This window comes from Ostrinia furnacalis, unplaced genomic scaffold (genome assembly GCF_004193835.3).
Source record: "Ostrinia furnacalis isolate ACB-3 unplaced genomic scaffold, ASM419383v2 OfSCF1722, whole genome shotgun sequence".
Classification (NCBI taxonomy): domain Eukaryota; kingdom Metazoa; phylum Arthropoda; class Insecta; order Lepidoptera; family Crambidae; genus Ostrinia; species Ostrinia furnacalis.
Genome location: NW_021131961.1, coordinates 1281 through 17705, shown reverse-complemented (window position 1 = coordinate 17705; position 16425 = coordinate 1281). Strand labels below are relative to the sequence as shown.

Here is a 16425-nt window from a genome sequence, read left to right as displayed (position 1 = left end):
GTATTGAATAGGCGCCGAAACTACTGGAGCGATTTGAAAAAATCTTTCACCATTAGAATTCTACATTTGATGAACATAAGTGGTACGATGTTCGCCGGGTCAGCTGGTTGATTAATAAGGCCCGATTCGACCAAACTTTTATCAGAGAATAACTCCTGGTGTAACTGGCACATTGACAGTTTCAGTATGGGAAATAGTTATGTCAAAACTGACCATTTATTCTGAAACTAGCAGCCGCCCGCGACTTCGTACGCGTGGATTCCGTTTGACCCCTTAGGGGTGGAGTTTCGTAAAATCCTTTCTTAGCGGATGCCTTCGTCATAACATCTACCTGCATGCCAAAGGACATCATCCACGTTTCATATATTTTTGGTCCAAAATCAAAAGTGCCGGCCAACAAAAAAAAGTGCTGTATTCTGACAGAATACGTCTGCCTTAGCATTTGTTACTATGGCACCAAAGCTGTAGCACCACTGTGCGTCGAGTATTTGAGATCTAAAATTCATCGAAGATTCATACATTTTTTGTTCAAAATCAAAAATGTCGGTCAATAAAAAAAAAAGTGATGTATTCTGACAGAATACGTCCACCTTAGCATTTGTTACTATGACACCAAAGCTGTAGCACCACTGTACGTCGTAGTATTTGAGATCAAAGTCAGTCGTTTCATATATTTTTAGAACTCAAATACTACGATGCACAGTGGTGCTACAGCTTTGGTGCCATAGTAATAAATGCTAAGGCGGACGTATTCTATCAGAATACAGCACTTTTATTTTTTGGCCGGCACTTTTGATTTTGGACCAAAATGGATGATGTCCTTTCAGCCCGATCCGTCCAGTGGTTTGGGCTGTGCGTTGATAGATCACTATGTCAGTCAGTCATCTTTGAGTTATTATATTTAGATTAATATTTACTCTTGTTTGGTAAAAACTACACATTTGTGTCTTAATTTCATTACAAAAGCTTTGTACAGATATTTTATGAACCAAATAAACGGCCTGAGATAAGAATAAAAATAAATTCAGATTAATTTATTTTTGTTTTATCCTTTGACGTCAATGTTTTTATTTCGGGGAAGACTGTCGCATTAATTTTAAAAATAAAAACCTCACTTATATTTTCCTTATGATAATTAAAATAAATAGGTAAGCCTTTAAATTAAAATTAAAATAAATACAAGTATTAGGTACTTATGAATTCACAAATTAAATTACTTGTAACATTTAGACTGAGTTGCACTATCTTACTTTGACTGTAACAAACGTCAAAAATCTGTCAAACTCCATACAAAAATTACCGTATAGATGACCCACGCTGAACTGTCCCACCAAACTCAATGACAGGGGGGCGCTACCATCGTTCAACTACATGGTTTCCAACATGACAAAAATCTGAACCAGCGATCCGGTATTGACGGTGGCGCCCCACTGTCAATGTCATCGACAGGACAGTCCAGTATTTTGGAACTATACCTATATGTATGTAGTTGCGGTCAAAGTTAGGTGGTGGTGCGTGCAACGCAGCCTTAATACCCCCTTATTACAAAAAGTTAGACTCAGTTTGAACCTGGTTTAAATTGACATTTAGTATGGAAATGTCATTTTAAACCAGAGTTCGTCCCGGGTTTAACTTTTTTGTAAGGCCTTATGTGTAGGTATAGATCTTAATGTTCATTCATTGTTCGAAATAAACAAACAAAATAAATTGATATAAATCAAAATACGGCATAGCAAACTCAAGAAAAAATGTAATTATTAAATAATTGTTGGTATTGTTCACTTCCATGTAAGTAATTTATAAAACTAGTATAAAAAAAACTATTGACTTGAGGATACAAGCAAGTTTTTTGAACTTCTTTTTTTAATATCCAAAGTTCAAAGTATCAATAAGAGTACCATATTGACCTTAGTGCAGATGTTATTGATGATTTGCAATTTATTGTGATTTTTGTATTTATTATGCCAATTTATAATCTTACTAGCGGCCGCCCGCGACTTTATACGCCTGGATCCCGTATTACCCTCTTAGGGGTTGAATTTTGCAAAATCCCGTCTTAGTGGGCACATACGTTCTAAAAGGAACCCCCATGCAAAATTTGACACTCCTGGCACTTGTACTTTCGGAGATTTCGTGATGAGTGAGTCAGTCAATCAGTGACCTTTCGCTTTTATAGATTTTGATGACACTCGCAATGTAATTAATTATGGAAGTCATTGGAGGCCTATGTTCAGCAGTGGACGTCCTGTGGCTGAAATAATGACGATGATAAAAGTAATAAAGACAACCTTAAGCGAAGATACTTTAAAACGAGACGACAATGGGTAGCTGAAACTGTCACATACAGGGTGTACTACAATTAATAGTACGTCACACTGACAGCAAAGATGAGATGAGATTGAACGGGTTTGACGCAGACCGTCCCATTCGCATTTCTTCATGGATTCCAAAATAGTCCCATTCGCATTCAATCACAGAGCTCTATTTAACGCTGTGCGTTCCATTTGCTGCTTCACTTAAGCAAGCATCGTTTGTGAATACGGGCGTAGGTAATATTACTAGATTCGTCGCCATTCACCTCGCAAAAACATCTCTCTCCCACAATCAAGAAGTGTAACGTGAGAATTGATATTAATCACTAGCAACAGCTCTCATACTGGATCAATTAATAAATCAAGTACAAAGACACACTGCTATCTTAAATGCAAGAAAAATTAAAAGAATGGTGGTTCCATTCCACATGCAAAGCGTTTCGTAGATAATGGTATGTATTTTGTTGGGTTATAGCTTCGTTCGGTTTGCAATGGTAGAGCAAGCTAAAATAAAATAAAATAATAAAATAAAAGGTATTTTCATCAGGCTTTATTTAGGACGTGTGTAAGTGCCTTGAAAAGGGCCGACCTCAGATCATAGAAGGGAGCCTACATACCTTTAAATATTTATTTGATTATTTGAAATTTGCAAACAATACTGCTAAGCCATGAATAAAGAAAACCAATAATTCTTGGTTTCTTTATTTGTGATAAACAAAATTATGATGTTACAAAAATACATAACAACATCAAATTAATCACCCTTTTCAGGTTTTACCAACACAAAGACGTCAATACGAAATTAACGAGCGTAAACAAAGTAAAAATGGTTGAGTCATGGAAACCCTTCTTTACAAAAGTTATAATAAATTAAACTAATATTATAAAGCTGAAGAGTTTGTTTGCTTGCTTTAACGCGCTAATCTCCGGAACTACTGTTCCGATTTGATATAAATATTTTGTGTTGGATAACCCATTTATTGAGGAAGGCTTTAGGCTATATAACATCACTCTACAGCCAATAGGGGCGGAGCAATAAAGAAAAATGTCGCAAAAACGGGAAATATTATTCAAACTATTTTCAAGCGTACGAAGTCGCAGGCACAGCTAATATAAAAGCGAAAGGTCACTGATTGACTGACTCACTCACTCATCACGAAATCTCAGAAACTACAAGTGCTAGGAGTCCCAAATTTGGCATGGGGGTTCCTTTTAGAACGTAGGTGCTCACTAAGACGGGATTATGCTAAATTCAACCCCTATGGCGGTAAAACAGGGGCCACGCGTACGAAGTCGCGGGCACAGCTAGTATACGATATTGTGGTGGGCTCAAAGTACTGGTTATAAATAAACCGGTACAAAAAGGTAATTTCATTCAGAGAAACCTTACTTTTGTTTCTTTTTGTTGAGGGCATTTTATTTATAAAATTTCATACCGAAAGCATGCCAACGGGAATTCATTTATAACTAGCTTTCCGCCCGCGGCTTCGACCGCGTGGATTTTTTTTATAGATATTTATTTGCATCACTATAATGTAACATAGGATAGATAAGGTCATTTCATTGGTCGTTTATTGGTCAAGCTGTAGATCCTGGCTACACAGGAGTTGCAGCGGTGGGAACGAGGTTTTTATCTCTTCGGTAGGACTGTGTGCCTAACATTATTATTATGATTTGATGCCAACTATAATTTTGTATTACGTTCGTGAACTTGGCATACTTTCACTCGAGTTAATTAGTCAACTTACAAATATTTGGTAAGTGCAGTTGCAACAGCTAACGTTGCTTTTGACTTCCTTTTGTTTATCATCATAAAAATATATGGAGACATTTTTTATTGTTTATTTTTGACGTTTCTTCCAAAGGGAACATTGTAATTCGGGTATTTTCAAGGCGAAAGTGAATAGTTACAGGACAGATATGTGTGCCATCCTAGAATGCATGCGTTTGCGGTCAAATACCTGCCTTGTTTTGCATAAAAAAAACGTTAATAAGTGCCAAATCCTGAACTAAACTGTATTCCTGAACTAAACTGTACTAGGTAAAAATAAGTCATTTCATATCACTTTTAGTTGAAACGAACCAACGAACATTATAAACGCCCTTAGACTTACTAGACTTGTAACTGTAGTATAGCTGTAGATACTAAATAGTAAGTACATCTAGTAGTACCTAGACGTATTAATTAAGAGTATAATTGCAAATCATCTGCATAGCCGACGGAAGTTGCCGTGGAAAAAACACTATCTCACTAAACGACTGGAAAAAAGAAGCCAAGTTCTATTAAAGACTAGCGGCCGCCCATGACTTCGTACACGAGGAGTCCGTTTTACCCCCTAAGGGGCGGAGTTTCGTAAAATCCGTTTAAATTCAGATTCAATAGTTTATTAGCTAGAATACATTCTTAGCGGATGTCTACACCTTATAAAGAATCTACCTGCCAAATTACAAGTTTGTAGGTGTTATAGTTTCTGAGATTTCATGAATAACACTGGTCAACAAAAAAAATAAAATTGTTTGTTTCCTGTGATTTTTTTTCTGTTTCTATCTCAAACTGACGCATATTTTTTAAATATGGCAACAGTTTTTCTCCAACAGCTTTTGTTTTTAAGTTATAGCTATCTACCCTCATTTAATATTTTTACTTAGATTTTTGATTTAATTGGACAAAAAAATATATTTTGTTGGTGTTTTCGATATTGCTTCGTTATGAAAATGATGTGTGCTTAATCCAGATGGTTTCTGCTATGTTTGTGGTAAATATAATATTTGAAAAACATCGAAAACCTCTATCGGACTTGATGAAAACTGCGTAACATCGACACTTTAATATAAATATTTGGAATTAAGTAATCAAGACCACAAATGAGTCATTTGTGTTTTGAGAATAGGTAACATCTTTTAGGCCAACAAGGGGGCTACACAAAATTCCCGTTCCATGTGTCTCTGGAATAGTCGTAACAAACAATAGCATTGGTTACAAAAAAAATTGACCAGTGCGGCTTCCCGCACACACAACTTTTAGCTCTTCAGCTAAAGTTGATACAAACAATTTTATAAACGTGCCTTTAGTTAGCCAAGACCGTATCACCGTACTTCCACCACTTTATATTAAGCTCGGCATCTTGAAACAGTTTGTGAAGGCGCTTGACAAAAGTGACGAATGTTTTAATTTTCTTTCACGCAATTTTTCAGGATTAAGCACAGAAAACTTAAAAGTTGGTAATTTTTGATGGGACTCACATTAGGCAACTGGTGAATGATCGTAATTTTAAGAAATCAATAAGTGAAGTCCAGTCCTAAGCTTAAAATGTTTTTTTTTTGTTATAAGTAATTTCCTAAGCAAAAAGAGATTGTTGAGAGCATGCTATCCAACTTGCAAGAGCTAGGGTGCAACATGGGCATAAAAATACACTTCATGTACTCGCATTAACATCGATTTCCACAAAATGTGGGTGATTTTAGTGAGGAGCAGGATAAAAGTTTTCATTAGAATTTTCTGACAATGAAAGAAGGTTATCAGGGGCGTGGTGCTCATATATGAATGGCAGACCATTGCTGCAGTTTGCAACGAGATCTACTCAAACTTGCCTATTCAAGGAAATCATATAATATCATTTGCTAGTGTTCAATTGAAATTTTATTAGCACAATGTATAATTTTTCGTATTTTTTTGTCAAAATAATAAAGCTCTATATTTTAAAAAGTAAAGCTGCTGGCGATCTCCCAGTATTTTTTTCATAATCAGGGCCATAGAAATACCCAATAACAGAAAAAAAAATTAAAGGAAAAAAAACATGTGTTGACCAGTGTAATCAGTGGTAGTTATTTCGCTTTTATAATTACAGGCTGGAATTTCGTAATGCTACCTGGAGGTAAAGTAATGTTAATACTGTAGATAGAAAATTTTACTAAAAAAAGAGAGCTACATTCAATAATTTACAAAAATGGGCTTGCCACACCCTGGACGCGAACTCATAGTATAAAGGAAAGGCGACAGTTTTTTGCGGAACTTGGCGCTTACACTGCCGTAAGTCCGAGCTATGATGATTCTGTGACTCGATATCGTGACGATCATCGGCCATTATCATATCCCAATGAATCATGGTGTTATAGTGTTGATTATAGTGCCAGACGAAGCTTCGGCTTTTTCGGCCGATGTGCCGAAATTTTTGCCGAGGAGTTTTTTGGCCGAAGATAGCTGAGGCCGACGAAAAGATTTGTGCTTATTCGTTCGTTCGTTCGTTTCAGCCGAAAGAAGTCCACTGCTGGACAAAGGCCTCCCCCAAGGATTTCCACAAAGATCGGTCCTGCGCCGCTCGCATCCAGGCGCCTCCCTTGCTTATTCATTTAAATAAAAATCCTCTTTTAGTCGGTTGATCTTTTCAGAGCACTTGGTTATTATTGAGTTTAATTTATTTACAACAGTATTTCTTTTTTTAACTATGTTTTACGTACTTAAATTATACTTCCCCAGGGATTTTTCAGCCTTCGGCTAATGCTTTCGGCTCAGTTGTGACGATATCGGTTTCGGAGTTTAATTTATTTACAACATTATTGCTTTTTTTAACTTACTTCTAACTTACTTTTTTTAATTTCCCAGTGGGGGCAGATTTTTCTGTTCGGTTTGGTTGGTGGTAGGGCTTGTTCTAAGTCCGCCTGGCTAGCTACCACCATCTTACCTAAGTCTGTCGCCATAACAACAATGTTAACAGCATTGTTGTGTTCCGGCAGTTAGAGGTAAGATAGCCAGTTCCTCCGTGGTTGAGGATTCCGGGTGAAGCTCGCTTCCACCTTCGGCCTGATCATCACTTACCATCAGGTGAGATACAGGCCAAGAGCTTCCTCGTTGTGGATAAAAAAAAAAAAAAAAAAAAAAAACTATGTTTTACGTACTTAAATGATACTTCCCCAGGGATTTTTCAGTCTTCAGCTTATGCGTTCGGCTGAATTGTGGCAACATTCGTATTGGTTTCGGCTTCGGCCAAAAAACAACTTAACCTTAGTCGGCACTACTGCATTACGACTTTGTAATGTCGTAATTTTCCTATTAATTGCTATAATCATAGCAATTAATAGGGAAATTCCATTCTTTTTGTGTACTAGTCGTTTAAACTACAATTTATAATTTGTCCCTTAATCTCCTCTTTCAAATTAAGCCATGTATTCATTAGGCAACATTTGTTGATAAACACTGTTTATAAACTGTTCATAAACAATGTTTCATAATGTTTCATCATCTCTGTAAACAGTTTATAAACAGTCCATAAACAAAGGTGATGAAACATTGTTTATGATACATGTTGCCGTGCTCCCCGCTATGAGTGGAGAGCAAGTGTGGACGGCCAAGTTTCAGAAACCTGTGTTTATGGTAAACTTGTTTCACACTAGTCATAAACAGTTTATCAACAAATGTTGCCAAATGAATACAAGGCTTTAGACGTTTTAGACAGACGTCCACTAATGCATTTGCAAGACCGCACACTCTATTGGTATTACATTATTATTCCAACGCATTTTTATACAATTAAAGGTCATAGCAGACTTATCAACTCGGAAAGGGATCAACACCTTATCACCTTTCGCGAGCTGTCAACCGGGAGGCGAGGCGTTTACGTTACGGTGCGGGTGTGCGTTGCAGTATGGAGTTTCATACAAAGAATACTGATCGCCTCGAGTTGATACGGTTACGATCCCTTTCCGGGTTGATAAATGTGCTACGAGCCTTATGGAAAATTACATATTGCGTTCGAATAAAAATGTTACGCCTTAGTTACACAATCTTGCAAAACGTGAAAGAGTACATTTTTGCCCGACTAAATAAATAAAAATAAATAAATAAAATTTTTGTGAAAAATATTATTGGCAGGTAGTTGCTAATTGCTCATAAAATAGGCGGGGTAATTGATATTTTATTGTCCGTGGTGCATAATCTTTTCATAAAGGTTTTAAACCTTTGTTTGTCACCTGTCATCCACTTTGCAATGGAGGGAAGTCGAGCCTTAATTTCGAACTCCTCCTATGTTCTTCTGATTAATTTCGTTGCGGGTCCAATGACAGTTTAACTTTCCCCCGGGACAAACTTGACCTCCACTGGTTGGGTTATTGGCGGTCAAGCTGTAGATCCTGGCTGCACAGCAGTTGCAGTGGTGGGAACGAGAGGTGGGAATAGTCCCGTTTTACCCGACTATGTCAAAAGGAGGATATTGTATTTACAAAGTACCGATCATCGTGCAATCACTCAACAAACAACAAAGGCTAGCTCATGGTCATGGCCACTCCAATTAACAAAAGCTCGTAAAGCGTCTCCTTCAAAAAACTCAAAGCTTAATTCTACTTCCTACTAATATTTTATGTGAAAGTTTGTGAAGATGTATGTTTGTTACTCATTCACGCAAAATCTGCTGAACTGATTTGGATGAAATTGAGTAAGTACCTGTCATAGTTAACATATCAGAATAATATCCCTACTAATACATATTATAAATACAAAAGTAACTGTCTGTCTGTTACGCTTTCACTCCTAACCGCTGAACCGATTTTGATGGAATTAAAATAGAAATAGAAAAACTTTATTTGACACAAAATAAAGAACAAGAACAAAAAGATTAACAAAATTAAAAATATTATACAAATTAGGTATTTTGTGTCACTCAGTTTTTATTTAACTCAAGTTAACTGTCACGGGCATAAGCTACGGGACTATTCCCACCTCTCGTTCCCACCGCTGCAACTCCTGTGTAGCCAGGATCTACAGCTTGACCGCCAATAACCCAACCAGTGAAGGTCAAGTTTGTCCCGGGGGAAAGTTGAACTGTCACTGGACCCGCAACGAAATTAATCAGAAGAACGAAGGAGTTCGAAGTTTCGACTCACGAGAAAAAGCTCGTACTGAGTTGTTAGGGTCCTAACGAATATTAGTATAAATAAAATAGTGGACTGTATACAGGGTGTTAGGTAAATGGGTATATGAGCCGACACTAGCCCATGTTAACATGGGCATATAAATGGTATGGTGAAGTCAGAAAATTTATATCTTCATTTTAATTATTTTAATTTTCATATACTTAAATCGGATTTTATAAAATTTATTTTGCAGAAAATTAAAAAAAATAAAATGATAATATCAAATTTCTGANATGGTATGGTGAAGTCAGAAAATTTATATCTTCATTTTAATTATTTTAATTTTCATATACTTAAATCGGATTTTATAAAATTTATTTTGCAGAAAATTAAAAAAAATAAAATGATAATATCAAATTTCTGACTTCACCATACCATTTATATGCCCATGTTAACATGGGCTAGTGTCGGCTCATATACCCATTTACCAAACATCCTGTATAATAGGTGCTGTATTCTCGCCAGCCTAATTTACAAGCAAATATCTAAGATACGCGGTAGTGGGGCGTCCGACGGTGGTGTCCAAAGGCGAGTGTGTGTACTGAGCGCATATAGCTCACAAAACACACAGACGTTTATGCGTTCGAAACCGCGGGCAAGAGCTAGTAAGTTACTTAAAGCTTTAAAGCATCACTGTCGCAACCAAGGGCGGGGTATAGGTCACAATTAAGGGTGCTTGTTAAACTTTAACCGGAGCTTTTGCCTTGACATAAGAAAATCGCAAGTACGCGAGGCAGGGCTGCCAACTACGAGTATATAAAAATATTTTTATAAAGCTTTGTGTTTTTGTATGCTGTTAGTATTTTGTAACAATTTTTTGGAACCACATAACTTCTGAACGGGCAACTTTGAGTAGGATTATATTACAGTCAACAAGCCATAGAACAAGGCTCAAGTAAATAGAGAAACACGGGTCTCAACGTGTCATTTTTTATATACCCTTGAGTTACAATATTTACTCACGGCTTGACGTTTCGACTCTATGCGGCAGTTTAAAATCTTATAAGGCTCAAGTAAGAGTTTGAAAGCAAAATATTATGTCAAGACTTAGTCGAAATCGACCACTCTCTGTCTCATTCTAAATTCTGTCATATATTATTTGCAATCAAACTATCAGTTTTAGAGAATAACGTTTCCATTGATATTTTTTTTAATTAGAAATTGTAAAAAAATCGCTATTTCCAAAAACTCAGTTTTGATCCATCGTGTCGCGATACGAAGTTCGCCGGGTCAGCTCGTTTTTTATATTATTTTGGGACAGCCCTGCCCACACCCACGGCTGGCATTGGGCAACCAACCGGTCGATGTCCAAAATTACAATGCGTGCGAATCGTGAACTTCACGCAGGCGGCCTTCTACGTAGGATTGACAGTGAACTAGCTATGCCCCGCGGTGTTACCAGCGATAAAACGTATAGACTAAGAGCTAGTGAACGCCAGACCTACGTCATTTTATAAAAGCTGAAAGTTTGTCAGCGTATGCTCCCAATATAGGATATATTATAATGTTGGTGAATTATGAAGTTTGGGTCATCGTGGCTTTGGGAGCTACCCTAAAAAAACTGTCTGGCAAGGAGTTGGAACTGTCAAAACTGTCTGGCTGTTGGGGAAAATACTTCTAATTATTGCCAAAATTATACATAAAAAATCAGATTTTGTGGTGCGTGGGTACGTCAAACTTTTTCGGTGGCTTTTTCTGTATATTCAATAGACTGTAATTCTACAAACAGTTTTTGCGTGAAAAAGTAACAAACATCCATTCACAGAAGGACTTTATCGCATACATATTATTATATCCCTCATTAAAAACTCAGGATAAAGACTACTTACCCTACGTTTTTTCCCAGGGTCTCAAACTATCTCTGTACTTTTCTTCTAAATCAGTTCAGTAGTTTTAACATGAAAAGGTAACAAACAAACAGAGTTACTTTCGTATTTCAAATATTAGTAGATACTTCCGCCGAATTTATCATGATACTTGAACTTTAACCAATGTAACAAATTGCACCAATCTTGACACAAGCATCCTTGTAGATAAGTGCTATTTTTTCTATTATAAATAGGCAGTGGTGTACTTTGTACAGTACAGAGTCAAACTGATATTTTTTTTCCAAAATACACAAATATTTGTCCTGTCTCCGAACTGTACAATAACTACAAAAAATATTTTGAGTTATTTGTACCTACCATTGTATCTTGTTGTGTATGTCATTATTTTTTTGTAAATCTTTCTTGCATAAATAAAGATTTTTTTTTTATTTATGTTTTGGACCAATTCAATGTTTTTCTTTCTTTCTTTCTTTCCATTAATCCCTACTTCCCTCCCTACTAATATTTTATAGGATAGTTTTGTGTCCCGGGAAAGACACATAGGATATACTGATAATTATGAATGATACTAATTACACTTGATTCAAAATAATAATTTACTTAAAAAAAGACAAACTATTAATCAATTATTGAACATATTTCCTGATATCTAAAATCAATTCTGACTCACCCACGGACTATTAGGGGAGAGTTCGGTATATTGTACCGCCGGGTAAATTGTACCACCCTCATATTTCGTAAAGTATTTATTGAATGTCTGTAATTGCAACACTCAGCGATACACAACTAAAATCAATTAATATCGGCCATGTGGTTTTTGCCGTGACAACAAACACGTGTGTTTTATTTTGAAAAGTATTTTTTCATTGTTTTCAAGTAACTTTTGACAATACATGTTTAGTTTGTAATTTTGTTAAATTTAATCACATGGTGTTTCTAATATATTATTTAGAAGCATAAATTAGTGTGGATTACAATTATTTGAAACATTTTTCGGTATTTATAAGCTATATTTTTTACCGATTTTTTAAAAGCACTATCACCTAGTCGGCTAAATTGTACCACATCAAGTTGTATGGAACTTTACCAAAGGATTTTGACATTTTTTTTAGTAAATCATATTTTGAAGTTATAATAGCGTAGTTATGTTTGACTAACAATAAATGAAAGCAAAAGACTGGCAAAGTAGATTAGGTACAAGTGTGCGTTACGATAATTATTAACTACTGTTCCTTTTCGTTTCCTAATTTGTTAAGAATGTATCGTATAATATTTTGCCATAGTTTTTTTATAGGCTTGAAATTTATTGAAATCCAATTTAGTAACCCTGTGGTACAAATTATCGAACCGGTTGGCTAAATTGGACCGAAGCTCTGAACTCGTACTTTGTTGATTTGTGCTAAATATACAACAATCATGTTAATTAATACTTATGAAATAGTAAGTTGAATAATGTATCTTTTATTATATACCATGGACATTAGCAAAAACAAAAGAAAACTATGTGTAAAATGGGATTGAAAAAAACTGGTCCAAATTAGCGGACTCTCCCTTAAATACTTTGACGTAAATTAGTTGTATTTCTAAAATATATTATAATTTTGTTAGTTTATATTGGGCTTTTGGAATATGGAACCGGATTGTGTTGTACATTTTGGTTAATATGACGCTTTTGATGAACTTTGCACTTAAAACTTTTGGAGAATCAATAGAAAGATAGACCTGCTAATATTTGAATGGTATGACTTCATAACATCGATATTTTGACAAAGAAACTTTCGCATCTTACTAATATTATAAATGCAAAAGTTTGTATGGATGTCTGGATGTTTGTTACTCTTTCAAGCAAAACTAATGAACGGATTTTGATGAAACTACAGTATTATTGTTTATAACCCAGAAAAACATTATAGGCTATTTATTTATGACGAACGGCAAACTAAATTTCACGCAGGTGAAGCCGCGGGCAAAGCTAGTTAATAATAATATTCATCATCAATAATGAATAAGGTGCTTAAATATCTCAGTAATTAATTATGGCACTTAAATTTTGAGCCATCCATAGGAACTTTTAAACATTTTTTACCTTCGGGAAAGCTTGGCCTGCATCTCACCCGATAGAAAGTGATGATCAGACCGAAGGTGGAAGCGAGCTTCACCCGGACGGAATCCTCAACCACAGAGGAACTGGCTATCTTAACTTCAACTGCCGAAAGAACAATGTTGTTAACATAGTTGTTATACCTACCTACAAACTTGAGAACGGGACCATTCCTACCTCTCGTTCCCACCGCTGCAACTCCTGTGTAGCCAGGATCTACAGCTTGACCGCCAATAACCCAACCAGTGAAGGCCAAGTTTGTCCCGGGGTACAAACTTGAGTAAAATGATGATAGCTAGGTGAATTTAATAATCTTACAATCATCGAGAATCCCTAAAAGATGTCATCATCATCATCATCATCATCATCATCTCAGCCATAAGACGTCCACTGTTGAACATAGGCCTCCCCAATGCTTTCCATGTTACCCGGTTGGTAGCGGCCTGCGTCCAGCGTTTTCCTGCTACCTTTATGATGTCGTCGGACCACCGTGTGGGCGATAAAAGTTGTCCTTTCTCGATATTCATCATCATCAGATCATTCAGTATCCACTGCAGGAGCACGACCCTCTAATTTACCAGCAAATGGAGGATTTGTCCTACACTCCCCACGCTGGCAAAACGGGTTGGCAGGCCAGGTGTTCGCATATTTCTCGAGATTAAAAGACAACATGGGAATCCCAGAGCAGGCGTCTGCGCACTTTAATACCTTTTAAGAATCACGCGATATGAATTATTAATGTAGGTATGCCGTACACAGATACAAACAACAAAATATAACTTGTTTTAGAATAAAATTATAAACATAGACCTTTAGAAAAACATGTAGAATTTTCGAATTTTCAATTTATTTTTACTTAGGTAACGGTAGTATCAAAATTAATATTGTTTTGAGTATGTATGGACACGTATTTTACTCCAAATCAAATCAGACACAATATCTATCTATATTATGTATTTAAGGATGAGTTGCACCACCTAACTTTAATAGTAACTATGACGACAACCGGTGCTTTTTGTATGGAGTTTGACAGATATTTGACGTTTGTCAAAGTTAAAGTAAGATGGTGCAACTCAACCTAAAAAAATAAGTATGTTTATATCCGTTGTCTAGTACTTATAGTACCTACGAGCTTTGGTGTTTAGTTTGGGACTAGAGGGCCAGTGTAAAATATCCAAAGATATTTTGTCGGCCTTTTGGTGTAGTGGTTCAGAACGGACTACTATGCCGAGAGGTCCCGGGTTCGATTCCCGGCCGGGCAGAAATTGAAACGATAAATTTCAATTTCTGTGACGGGTCTGGGTGTTTTCTATGTATAATATGTATGTATTTACAAAAAAAAAAGTATTTAAGTATGTTTATATCCGTTGTCTAGTGCCCATAGTACAAGCTTTGCTTAGTTTGGGACTAGAGGCGCAGTGTAAAATGTCCAAGGATATTTATTATTATTTATTTATATTTATTAATTTGACCGGTACAAACAGTCAAATACCTAGAATGTTTTGAAGTTTCATCTTAGGTATTAAAAATCAGTTACGTAGGTGTGGTGTAGTCCATATTAGTCAAACTAAGTAGATTTGTGGTCCAATACCTATAATTTAACAGTTACCCACATGTTACATATTTTCAAAAATATCACATAAGTTTTAAACATTTTGCAAACCATATTAAATCTTTAAAAGGTACAATTTAGGTACAAAAGGTACAAAGACACAAGATGTCTTTATGTTCGTTTTATCTACAATATGACCATATTATTGTTTTGACGCAAACTCGTTTGACGGTAGTTTATGGACGTGGGAGGATTCGCATCTTCGAATAGAATAATTTAAAACCTTTTAAACACGCATTAAATAATATGTTGTTTTATTTAATATTTTAACTTAGTTAATATGTTATTTTTTGAGACAAGTTTATATCAAAGTCTCAAAATTTGTAATTTACAAACGGTTTTGGATTGTTATTTTTATTTTAATCTTATTTTTTAGTTCCAGGAAACAGATTTTGGGATATCAAATCAATAACTGTCATCAATCATAAATAAACAAAAAATGTAATTCAAAAACAATAAACAAAACTCACCTCAAAAATCACCAACAAAAAAGTCACAACACAGAATCACTCAAAAAAATCACTCGCAAAAAATGTTTTTTGACACGGACGCGTGTGTGTGATCGCACGCGCAGACTCGTTGTGCATTGGCAGAGGTGGATCATGATCGGTCTCATTGTTCTTATAATGGGTGCGTAGTGGAGGCAGGGACAGTTGGACCGCTCTTACAGAAAAGGAAACGTTACAAATGACTCAAAGTAATTTTTATTTGTATAAACTATTAAGTAGTGCTTACAAATCATCGAATATTAGAAGAAAATATAAAAGACTAATAAAAAAACATGTCTCATAATCTTTTTACCCTACCAGTGCAGCGCTACGAGACCAACATTTGGCAAGTGCTGATTCTTAACAATATAGCGCCGCAACGAAGTCGCACAGTGAATTAACAAAAAATAATTTAATTTTTCCGTTGCATAATTTAAATTTTATTATTGCCTAATCGCGTATTTCGTTTAATGCCTAATATCAAGTTGCAATGATTTAAAAAAATTACTACATAAAATAATGAAGAAGAAAAATAACTATTGCCCTATTTATTTGTATCCAACCAAAGTAAATTAAAAATATTTATTCAATTTTACCAGTATTTTAGTACTTAAATAGAAAAACACGGGTCTCAACGTGATTGATAAAATGTAAACCGTAAGTATGGCTTAGCAGAACGCGCATCCTGTCATTGGCAGTGAACGCGCAGTGATCGCCATCGCCGACGCGATCTGCACGCGTTGGTCTGGCTGAAGCCATTTATTCAGTTTACACCACAAGTTGGGGGTAAAAGCCAGTTCCTCTGTGGTTTACGATTCCGGGTGAATCTCGCTTCCTTTTGCCTGATCATCACTTACAAGCCATACAAGCCAAGAGCTTCTCCGTTATGATAAAAAAAAAACTTTATTATTAGTATTAATACAGAAATCTATACTTCTAGGTATACTTAATATTATAAATGCGAAAGTAACTCTGTCTGTCTCACTTTCACGCCTAAACCACTAAATAAATAAATAAGTTTGAGTCCCGGGAAAGGACATAGGATAGTTTTTGTCCCGGTTTTTGAAACAAGGTCGCGCGCGATAAAGTTTTTCTGTGACAGGCAAAATTCCACGCGGGCGAAGCCGCGGGCGAAGCCGCGGGCGGAAAGCGAGTACTAAATAAATACAAAATAAGA

At 35.9% G+C, this 16425-nt stretch overlaps 1 protein-coding gene across 1 annotated transcript in view; it reads right to left on the bottom strand.

The window, feature by feature from the left end:
• The window catches only part of LOC114353509 (putative fatty acyl-CoA reductase CG5065), a 41309-nt gene extending 25958 nt beyond the window's left edge, over positions 1–15351 (bottom strand). Inside the window, exon 1 of the mRNA XM_028305539.1 lies at positions 15231–15351. The gene's annotated coding sequence lies outside the window, so the exon portion shown is untranslated. The remainder of the gene's footprint in view (positions 1–15230) is intronic.
• Positions 15352–16425: the final 1074 nt, after the last annotated feature.